We start from the raw sequence: 10,878 nt of genomic DNA on the forward strand, positions 1-10,878 counted from the left end.
TTCCTTGCTTCCTTGCTTCCTTCCTTCTTTCCTTTTCTTCCTTGCTTCCTTCTTCTTTCCTTTTCTTCCTTCCTTCCTTCTTCCTTCCTTCCTTCCTTCCTTCCTTCCTTCCTTCCTTCCTTCCTTCCTTCCTTCCTTCCTTCCTCCTTCCTTCCTTTTCTTCCTTCCTTCCTCCTTTCCTCCCCTTCCCGTCATGATATCCTTTCTTACTAAGCACTTACTATGTGCAAGGCACAATGGTAGCTTTTATGGGGGTAGGATTCAAGGATGACCTCTCATCCTCATGAAACTTATCACATACTATGGGGAAAGTATAATATTAGCTATATACATACACCAGAGAGGTAGGAACAAAGGGCTATGTAGTGAGAAAATTGTCAGAAGCAGAAATCTTTTTTCTACTTTTGATGGGGTGGGAGTGGGGGGATGGTGGGATGCCATCAATGGACACCTCGGTAAAAGCCTGTTAGTGAAGATGAGACCTTTTTCAAGGTAAACCAGAAAGGAAAACCATATTTCTTGGCCCATTGGGAGATGCTACTGGAAACAGATCTTGCTCTTTATGGACAATGAATGTCACCCAATATAATAAATTTTAATTGTGCTCATATAGGACCCAAGTCAAGAGGCTTTAACAGTGGTTGTATGGTTATCCCAGAAGTGACTCCCATAATGGCAAGACTCACTCTGAGGGAGGAAGGAAGCAAGAGCTCTTTAATCTCTATTTTGAGTCTTTGGTGTCTGGAGATGAGGGGGAAAGGGGCTCTAGGGATTAGAGAGGGACTCGGATGGGGGTAGGAGATGACTGGTTGGGAGCACTAGGTAAATGGTGGAGTGTTGGACTGCTTCAGCACCATGACAGCTAACAAGACCATAGCCAGGGCTAAGTAAACATTAGGGACTGGTTCCCCTTAGTGAATTTACATACTGTCCTCATCTAATGTGTGAGTCTCATTCTTTGCCATAAACTATCTCACAGATTTCTAGTGAAGATCTTGCTTCCTAGTAGATATGGAAAGGAGATCCAGTCGGAGAGGGAAGGATGAGAGTGGAGACGGGATGAGAGCTGCCCACAGACACTTGGGATACTGTCTTTTTCTTAGGGCCTCTGACCCGGGGCCTGGACTCCTGCCCCACTGGCAGTTAGAAAGAGGAAGAATCAATCAGAGTTATTCTGTGTAGTGAAAGAGGAAGAATCAATCAGAGTTATTCTGTGTAGCTCCAGCGGACAAACCTGAAGGCAGCTTTTGGCCCGCTATCGCAAAGACCTTCCTACATTTTAGTGTTGGTCAACAATGGGCCTGGTTGCTTGCTGGCTGTATTCGGGCAGAAACTGACTGACTGACTGACTGACTGACTGAAGTCGAGATGATGAGGGAGAAGGATCAGACTAGTTGACCTCTAAGTCCAAGGCCCTTCCCAGCTCTGATATTCTATTATTCTATGATTCCACATTCTATGAGTCTAAGATTCTAAGAGACCTCGGGACTTGGCCCAAGAGAAGCACTGGAGGCTACCGGCAGCCGGGGAAGGTTCCACAGACCCTGTCTCCAGTCACACTGTGTGAGCTCCTGGCTCCAGGAGTTGTAATAATTCGGACCTTCCCATCTGAAGGTAAGTCTGAGTCTTCAAGCCCCAATGCGCAGTCTCCGAGGTCCTCAGTGTCCCCCAAAACCCTCCCCAAGTTCCCCCGGAAGGGGAGGCTCTGAATCGTCCCGCGGAGCTGCGGACCGAGCTCAGCGGGGGCTGCTTTGGCAGTAACTGTGAGTGTCTTGCGGTCACACCAAAGTGTTGCTGGCCGGGTGTGCTGGGAGTGGGGAAGGAGGGAGACCTTGCTTTTTAACACGTCTCTGCTAACTAGATAAAGAGGCTGTGACACTGAACAGAGGTGCCCCGAGGATTCCCTCTCTCTCGGCTCCCACCCCGAGCCCGCCTGCCCTCGCTGGGGGGAGCCTCGGGGGAGAAGGCGCAGCCGCCAGGACCCCTTATCCCTCCCCGTCCCCTCGAGTCCGTCCGTTTCCGGGAACCCTCGAGTCTCTGCTCCGAAGAAGATAGCGCTATTGTTTATCTACTAGAAAAAGAGTCCAGCTTCCACACACATTCGACACAAATTTATTAAATAGCTGTTGCGTGCCGGTGCTCTGTGAAGTGCTACGGAATTTACGGAGACGAAAAACAAAACAACACAAAAACAACACAATACAACACACACAAAAAATACAAAAAACGAGTCCTCGACCTCCAAAGGGTAATTTATAATGGGCATAAGGGAAACGCAAAACAGTGAAACGCAGGGAGTCCCCAAAGTCTTCTTAATAACTTCAGAAATGTAAATGCCCTAAACTTACAAAAAAGAAAGATTATTTAATTTTAAAAATTATTCATGTGTTGTTTATTAAAAATGAACTTAACCAGTATCTTGTGTTAAAAATTGCTCTAGCAGATTTTAGAATTTGGTAAAAATTTTCACTAGCTACTGCTCAGTAACTGAAAGATTGTATTTGTATTCCTAGCTTTAAGATCCATCAAAGACAGGTTTTGATGTATAAACTACAGTTTTAACATGACTCCATCAGAAAAATGTCTTAATGGAGAGATAAATTGGTGACCGAGGTGGCCTAGAAAGAGCACGTCCTTCATGGGTCTGAGAAAGTGTCATCCAAAAACTATTCACATGCAATGCATAAAAACAAGTGGCCTCATCTTATTAAGCATAAAATTTCATTGTTCTAAATTTATAAAACTAAATAAGTGAAAAATAACTGTAGATGATTAAACTTTCTAACAATGTGTTTTTGTAAGCCATTTACTTCTGAGGTTAATAAAACTTGAAACTGGGATGATTGGGCAAACAACTAGGTAACATAATGGCTAGAGCCCTAGACCTGAAATCTGGAGGACCTGGCTTCAAATCTGGCCTCAGACACTTCCTAGCTGTGTGACCCTGGGCAAGTCACTTAATCCCAATTGCCTTGCTGTTACCAACTCTTTTGCCTTGGAATCTATCGATTTTAAGAGGGTAAAGGTTAGAAAAGAAAAAACTGCCCTAAGACTTTTGGGATACCCTGTTCAAGGTAGAATGTGATAGAGGCAAAGGAGAAGTCCAAATAAAATGATCTAGGAAAATACGAGCAGGGAAAACCCTTGGAAAGAAGGGTTGGCCCTGGTAGTGGCAAAGAGAATAGAAATGATGGGATAGATATGAGACTTCCTTTAAAGATCTTAATATGGGGCACAAGGACAAGAAGAGTCAAAAAGTTTGGAAAATTTGGGTGATGGAATACTATTGTGCTAAAAGGAATAATGAACTGGAGGAATTCCATGTGAATTGGAACAACCTCCAGGAATGGATACAGAATGAAAGGAGCAGAACCAGGAGAACATTATACACAGAGACAGATACACTGTGGTACAGTTGAATGTAATGGACTTCTCTACTAGCAGCGGTGCAATGATCCAGGACAATTCTGAGGGACTTATGAGAAAGAATGCTATCCACATTCAGAGAAAGAAGTGTGGGAGCAGAAACAGAAGAAAAATACTTGCTGGATCACATGGTTCGTTGAAGATATGATTGGGGATGTAGACTCTAAATGATCACTCTATTGCAAATATTAATAATATGGAAATAGGTCTTGATCAATGACACATGTAAAACACAGTGAAATTGCTCATTGGTTACTGGAGTGGGGAGGGAGGTGGCGGCGGCAAGGGAAAAACATGAATCATGTAATCATGGAAAAATGTTCTAAATTAATTTAATTAATTAATAAAAAATAAAAAAGTTTGGAAAATTGAAGTGTGGAGAATGAGCGATCTGTTCTTGGGGGATGAAAAAAATGTTTGGTTTTAAATATGTTAAGTTTGAAGTGACAGTAGGTCATCTGGTAGAAAAGTGCTCTTCAATAAACCACTAGTCTGATAATCCTCTAGATAACTCATAGCTGTCCTTTAGGTATTTTGTGTGGTAATGGTGAGGGTGGGTGTGGGGAACAGAGCAACCAGTCACTCGGTTAACTAGTATAACCTTACTATGTACCAGGGAAAGGGGGGAGATGATATAGTCAGTCTTTGGTTCCTCCTGCACTGTGGGGGTGGGGCTGTGTCCTCAAAGGTAAAAGAATTGTCCCAAGGGCACAAAACAACACTCCAATTCTGTGCTTCAACTGGAATTGCCATGTGGCTGACACTGTGACTGAGAATTTCTTTCTTTGGAGAGATGGACCCCCACAAAAAGGGGCTATTTTAGATTTGGAGATTTTCTAGCTAGCTCTAGAAGGAGGGACTTGTTCATATGATTCCACCTTATCTCATTTCACTCTACAAATCGTTAAACCTCCTTCATCCTCCAAATTCACTCTAAAAGATATTTCTTGAGATTCTACTATGTGCATCTACACTAGTGCAGAGAGGTAAGGGATGGGATACAAATACAGTGTGGTGCAGTGGTGATAGCACTGGAATAAGAGAACTTCCCTTTGTCATTTACTACTTGTGTAACCTTGGGCAAGTCACAACCTCCTTGGGCCACAATTTCCTCATCTGTAAAACAAGGGGATTGGACTTAACACTAACAGCTTCAGTGCTAAATATTTTTTTTTTTAAACCCTTGTACTTCGGTGTATTGTCTCATAGGTGGAAGATTGGTAAGGGTGGGCAATGGGGGTCAAGTGACTTGCCCAGGGTCACACAGCTGGGAAGTGGCTGAGGCCGGGTTTGAACCTAGGACCTCCTGTCTCTAGGCCTGACTCTTACTCCACTGAGCTACCCAGCTGCCCCTTCAGTGCTAAATATTTTAAAAATTCATTTTATTTTACTTTCAGTTCCAATGCTTCACCTTCCCTCTTCCCCTCCCCACTGAGAAGGCAAGAAAAATTAAGCTATTACAAAAATGTATAGATATGTAAAACAAATGACCACTGTAGGCATATTAAAAAAAAATGGAGGGGGCAGCTGGGTAGCTCAGTGGATTGAGAGCCAAGCCTAGAGGTGGGAGGTCCTGGGTTCAAATCTGACTTCAGAAACTTCCCAGCTGTGTGACCCTGGGCAAGTCGCTTGACCCCCATTGCCTACCCTTACCACTCTTCTGTCTTGGAGCCAATACTCAATATTGACTCCAATACGGAAGGTAAGGGTTAAAAAAAAATGGAAAGAAATAAAAAGGAAGGAAAAAAATATGGTTCAATCTGTAATGTTTTTCTGATAAATCCTTTGGAATTATAATTGGTAATTGTGTTGGTTGGCATTATTAAGTCTTTCAAAGTTGATTACAATAATTTACAATATTGCAGGAACTATATAAATTATTCTGGTTCTACTCACTTCACTTTGCATCAGTTATGCAAATCTTCCCAGATTTTTCTGAAACCATTCTCTTCATCATTTCTTATAGTACAATAGTATTCCATCATATTCATATATCATGACTTGTTTAGTCATTCCTGGGTTTCTAATTCTTTGCTACCACAAAAGAACTGCTATAAATATTTTTCTGTATATGGGTCATTTTTCTCTTTCTTTGATCTCTTTAGGGTGTAGACCTAGTAGTGTTATCAATGGATCAAAGGATTTGTGGAATTAAATAACTTTTGTGGCCTAATTCCAAATTGTTTTCCAGAATGGTTATACTAATCAACAACTCTAGCAAGAGTGAATTATTGTGCCTATTTTTCCACATCCCCTTGAGGATTTGTAATTTTCTCTTTTTTATTGTTACCATTAGACAGTCTAATGGGCTTAACACTTTTGTTTTAATTGATGTTTCTCAAATTATTTGTGATTTAAAGCATTTTTCCTACATGGCTATTGAAAGCTTTGATTTCTTCCTCTGAAAACTGCCTATTCATATCCTTTGACTGTTTCCTAGCTGGGAATGGCTTTTATTCTTGTAAATCTGAATCAGTTCCCTATATATTTTAGCAATATGACCTTTACAGAAACTTGATTCAAAGATTTCTCTCCACCCTCTGCAATTTCCTGTTGTTTTTCTAACTTTAGCTGCATTGTTTTGTTTGTGCAAAACTTTCAAATTTTACAGTCAAAATTACTCATTTTACTTCCTGTGACCCTCATCATCTTTATTTGGTCATGAACTCTTTCCCTATTCATAGATTTGAAGGTAATTTCTTCCATGCTCCCCTAATTTACTTACAACAACCCTTTTATGTCTAAATCATATACGCATTTTGAGCTGCTCTTGGTATATGGCATGAAATATTAGTCAATACCTAGTTTCTGCTAGACTTTTTTCCAAAGTTCCCAACGGTTTTTGTCAAATAGTGAGAGCTTGCCTCAGTAGCTAGGACTGTTAGGTTTATCAAACATTAGGTTATTGTGTTCATTTCCTTCTTTATATTATATACCTAATCTGTTCTACTCTCTATTTCTTACATAGAACCAAATTATTTTGACAATTACAGCTTTATAACATAGTTTGAGACTTGGTACTGTTTAGTCCTTTTTCCTTCTCATTTTTATCATTGATTTGTCTGATATTCCTGACCTTTTGTTCCTCCAGATGAATTTTATTATGATTTTTTCTACTTTTATAAAATAATTCTTTTGTAACATGATTGGCATGAAAATTAATAGGTAAATTAATTTAGGTAGTATCGCCATTTTATCATATTGCCTTGGCCTATTGATTGCTTAACATTAATATTTTTCCACTTATTTAGATGTCTTTATGTGGAGTGTCTTGTAATATAGTTCCTGTATGCCTTAGCAAGTAGACTCCCACGTATTTTATATTGTCTGTAGTTATTTTAAATGGACTTTTCCTTTTTTTTTCCTGCTAGGTTTTATTCATCATATATAGAAATGCTAGTGATTTGTGTGGTTTTATTTTATATTTTGCAACTTTGCTGAAGTTGTTAATTATTTCAATCAAGTTTTTTAGTTGACTTTCTAGCATTCTCTAAGTAAACCAGTAAAACATCTGCAAAGAGTCATAATTTTGTTTCCTTATTTCCTATGCTTAATCCTTCAATATCTTGTTCTTGTCATTGCTATGAATAGCATTTCTAGTACAATATTGGACAGCAATGGTAATAATGGACATCCTTGCTTCATCCTGATCTTATTACAAAAACTTCTAACTTATTTCCATTACAGATAATACTCATTCTTTGTTTTAGATAGATAATATTTATAATTTTAATGAAATTTCCATTCATTCTTGTGTATTCTAATAAAAATAAGAATGGCTATTATATTTTGTCAAAAATTTTTCACTGAATGCATTGAAATAATAATATGATTTTTTTGTTTTCATTATTCATATGCTCAATTATACTTATAGTTTTCCTAATACCGAACTAGCCCTATATTCCTGGTATAAATCTAGCCACAGTGAATGATCTTTGTGATATCTCCTTGATAGTATTTTATTTTGAAAGTTTTCCATCAATATTCATTAGGAAAATTGGCCTATAGTTTTTTTTTGTTCTGACTGCCCCTAGCTTAGGTATTAAGATCATATGTGTGTCATAGAAGAAATTTGGTAGGATTCCTTCTTTACCTATTTTTTCAAACATTTTATGTAAAATTGGAATTGATTGTTCTTTATATGTTTGGTAGAATTTGCTTGTAAATCTATCTAGTCCTAGATTTTTTTCCTTAGGGAGTTAATTTATGGTTTGTTTGATTTCTTTTTCTAAGATTGGTTTATTTGAGTAGTCTATTCCCTGTTTAACTTATTTAGGCAATTTATATTTTTGTTAATATTCATCCATTCCATTAAGATCATCAGTTTTATTGACATATAGTTAGGTAAAATAACTTCTAATTGCTTTATTTTACCTTTATTGGTTATGAGTTCATCTTTTTCATTTTTGATACTGGTAATTTGGTCTTCTCTGAAATTGGCTGATGGTTTATCTATTTCCCCCCAAAAAAAGTTCAGTTCTCAGCTTTATTTATTATTTTATTTAAAGTTTTATTATTTATATTTTATTATTTGAGTTTCAGGATTTATATTTTAGCACTTAATTGGGAATTTAAATTTTATTTCTGTGTTTTATTAAGGTAAAATTACCCCAAAATTCTGCTCTGACTCTTTCCCCCAAATTTTGTCTCCACATTGTCATTATCTTCAATGAAATTATTGATTATTTCTATCATTTTCTCTTTGATTCACCAGATCTTTAGGCTTATTATTTAGTTTCTTACTAATTTTTAACCTATGCTTCAAAAGCCTTTTATTGATTAAAAATTTTATTGCATTATGGTCATAAAATGATACATTTAATATTTTTGCTTTTCTACATTTATTTATGAGATCTTTATGCATTAATATACAGTTAGTTTTTGTGGAAGGTGCTATGCACAGGTGAGAAATAGGTGTTGTTCATCCTTCATTTTCAGAGGACCAGTGAGATCATGGGGTAACTCTTTGTCTTGCTGGTGAATTGGATTTAGGCAAGGCAGCGTTGTTGCACAAAATTGTTAACCTTATTCTTTCTTCCAGATTTATCCAAGTCCAGTTACAAAAAAGAAAGTCAGGACACTTGATGATAGCCCAGGACACAATGGATGACCTGGGCCTCTTCAATGTCTGGCCAAGCTTTAAGTGCTTCATAGCACCTGCTTCCATTGCCTTCATAGTCTTTGGAACAAATTGTTCTCATCCATCCATTCTAGCAGGGGATGACTTCACATACTTGGGGTAGACATCCCCCTAACCCCCTGATAGTTTTGAGGTCTGTTAGTTACCTTCAGCTTGGGGCATACTGGGGTATGGCCACCGTATATGCTATAGCTTATTAAGTCACAGATGAGAATTCGGTGACAGGTGGACATCAAAAGTGAGTAATCTAGAAGTATCTGAGGCCAGATTTGAACCTCCCATCTCTAGGCTTGGCTATTAATCCACTGAGCCCCACTAGCTGTCCCCTCTTCAATCTATTCTTCATACAATTACCAAAAGAAAGTAGAAGAGAAGCTAGAAAGATCAGTGGATGTCAAGTTATGGATTTTTTTTTCCTTTGAGATGAAATATAAATTCTCCCCATCATCCAGCTCACATTTACTTTTCAATCTTGTTTTATATTACTCTTCTTCAAGTATTCTATAGCCCACATGAACTGGGCTCTTCCCTGAAATAACCATGCCATTGAATGCTTTGGTGGATTTGAACAGGTCATTATTGGCTCCTGTTCCTGGAAGGTGCTTTTTCTTTGTTTTTCTTCTTCCAACTCCCTTTCTTCCATTCAGGCTCAGGTGCTATCTCTGAATCTTCTCTTACTTAAGCCCACCTCTCCGCTTTTTGTGACAGCAAAATTTAGAATTTTTAAAAAAAATCACACAATTCTTTCTCCTTGAGGGCAGGAATTGGGTACTTCAAAACAAACAAACATTGAATTTCCAATACCTAACAATGTCTTGCCCATAGAAGGCAGTTCATAAATATTTTTTTGAGGCCCAGAGAGGTTAAGTGTTTTATCTGAGGTCACATAGGTGACAGATTCAGGATTCAAACCCAGGTCTTCTGAATCTAGATTCAGAGTTCTTTAAATAAGACCATACCACTTTGCCTCTTCCTGAGTTCAAATCCAGCCTCAGATAGTAACTTTGTGCCCCTGGGTAAGTCACTTAACCTCATTTGCCTCAGTTTCCTCATCTGCAAAATGAGCTGGAGAAGGAAATGGCAAGCCACTCCAGTAACTTTATCAAGAAAATCTCAAAAGGGGTCACAAAATGTTGGACGTGACTCAACAAAAACAGCAACAAATATATGTCTGAGGACCTGGGCGCCTAGTAGATAATTCAGTGAAGTGAATTGAAATAGTATAGTGTAAGATAATCAAACATTAGGAAGAATTTATACATAAATGAAGAACTTTGAAATATATATCTATAAACTATATGAAAAATACTCTAGATCATTATATATATGTATATATATATACAGCCATGGGGAAGGCAGATTTCATAGCAGCTAGATAGTACAGTGAATAGAACACTGGACTTGGAGTTGGTTATCCTTTGTCACTTAAATCCAATTTATGAATGAGTTGAAAAACATCACCAGTGATATAATTTTTGTCCTCTGATTCAGAAGAACAACTACCAGCCAATTGTATAACCCCAGGCAATTCAAATGGGAATAATAATGCCACCTACTTCACAGGATTTTTGTAAAGATCAAATGAGATGTTTGTAGAGTCCTCTGTAAACTAGAAAGCACCATTTAAAACTATTATTACTGTAGAAGCCTGAGAAGAGAAGGGAAGGTGTGAACTTCTGGTAGAAATGCTCCCTCTTCTGGGACTATTTGGCAAAGCAGATTCATTACACAAATTCAGTTCAATTCAGTAATTGATTTTTAAAATAATTTCCTTAAAGGTGGGTCCGAATATTCCGGTGTAATGTGATAGGGATCGGTTGGATGTTGCTTTTGTTCCTTCAACTTTTTTCCCCAAGAAATCTGAGCTCGAGAGGTTTTACAGCTCTCCAGGGAAATAGCTGGAGTTGGCAGTAATTTCCTTTGGGCATACCTGGCACGAGGCTTAATCTTCTTTTTGGCATTGACTGCCATTCAGATTTGGTGGAATACACTTCACATTGGCACTATGGCTTTTTTCTAAATTCAATTCTCCAAAATCATTATGATGACTTTTCATGACTTAGTAGGTTTAGGGCTGCTCTAATTGCTTTCTTATACTCAATATGATGAGATCACTTACAACCTGACAGTGTTATTGACTTTATTGACACCAACTACACTCCCAGAAGAGTCGTTTGGTTTTAGGTGAGGTGAGCATATGTTCTCTTGGCCTGCTTCATCACATTCTTCCTTCCTTTCTTCCTTCCTTCCTTCCTTCCTTCCTTCCTTCCTTCCTTCCTTCCTTCCTTCCTTCCTTCCTTCCTTTCTTTCTT

The sequence above is a fragment of the Gracilinanus agilis genome, chromosome 2 (genome assembly GCF_016433145.1).
Source record: "Gracilinanus agilis isolate LMUSP501 chromosome 2, AgileGrace, whole genome shotgun sequence".
In the NCBI taxonomy this organism is placed as follows: Eukaryota; Metazoa; Chordata; class Mammalia; order Didelphimorphia; family Didelphidae; genus Gracilinanus; species Gracilinanus agilis.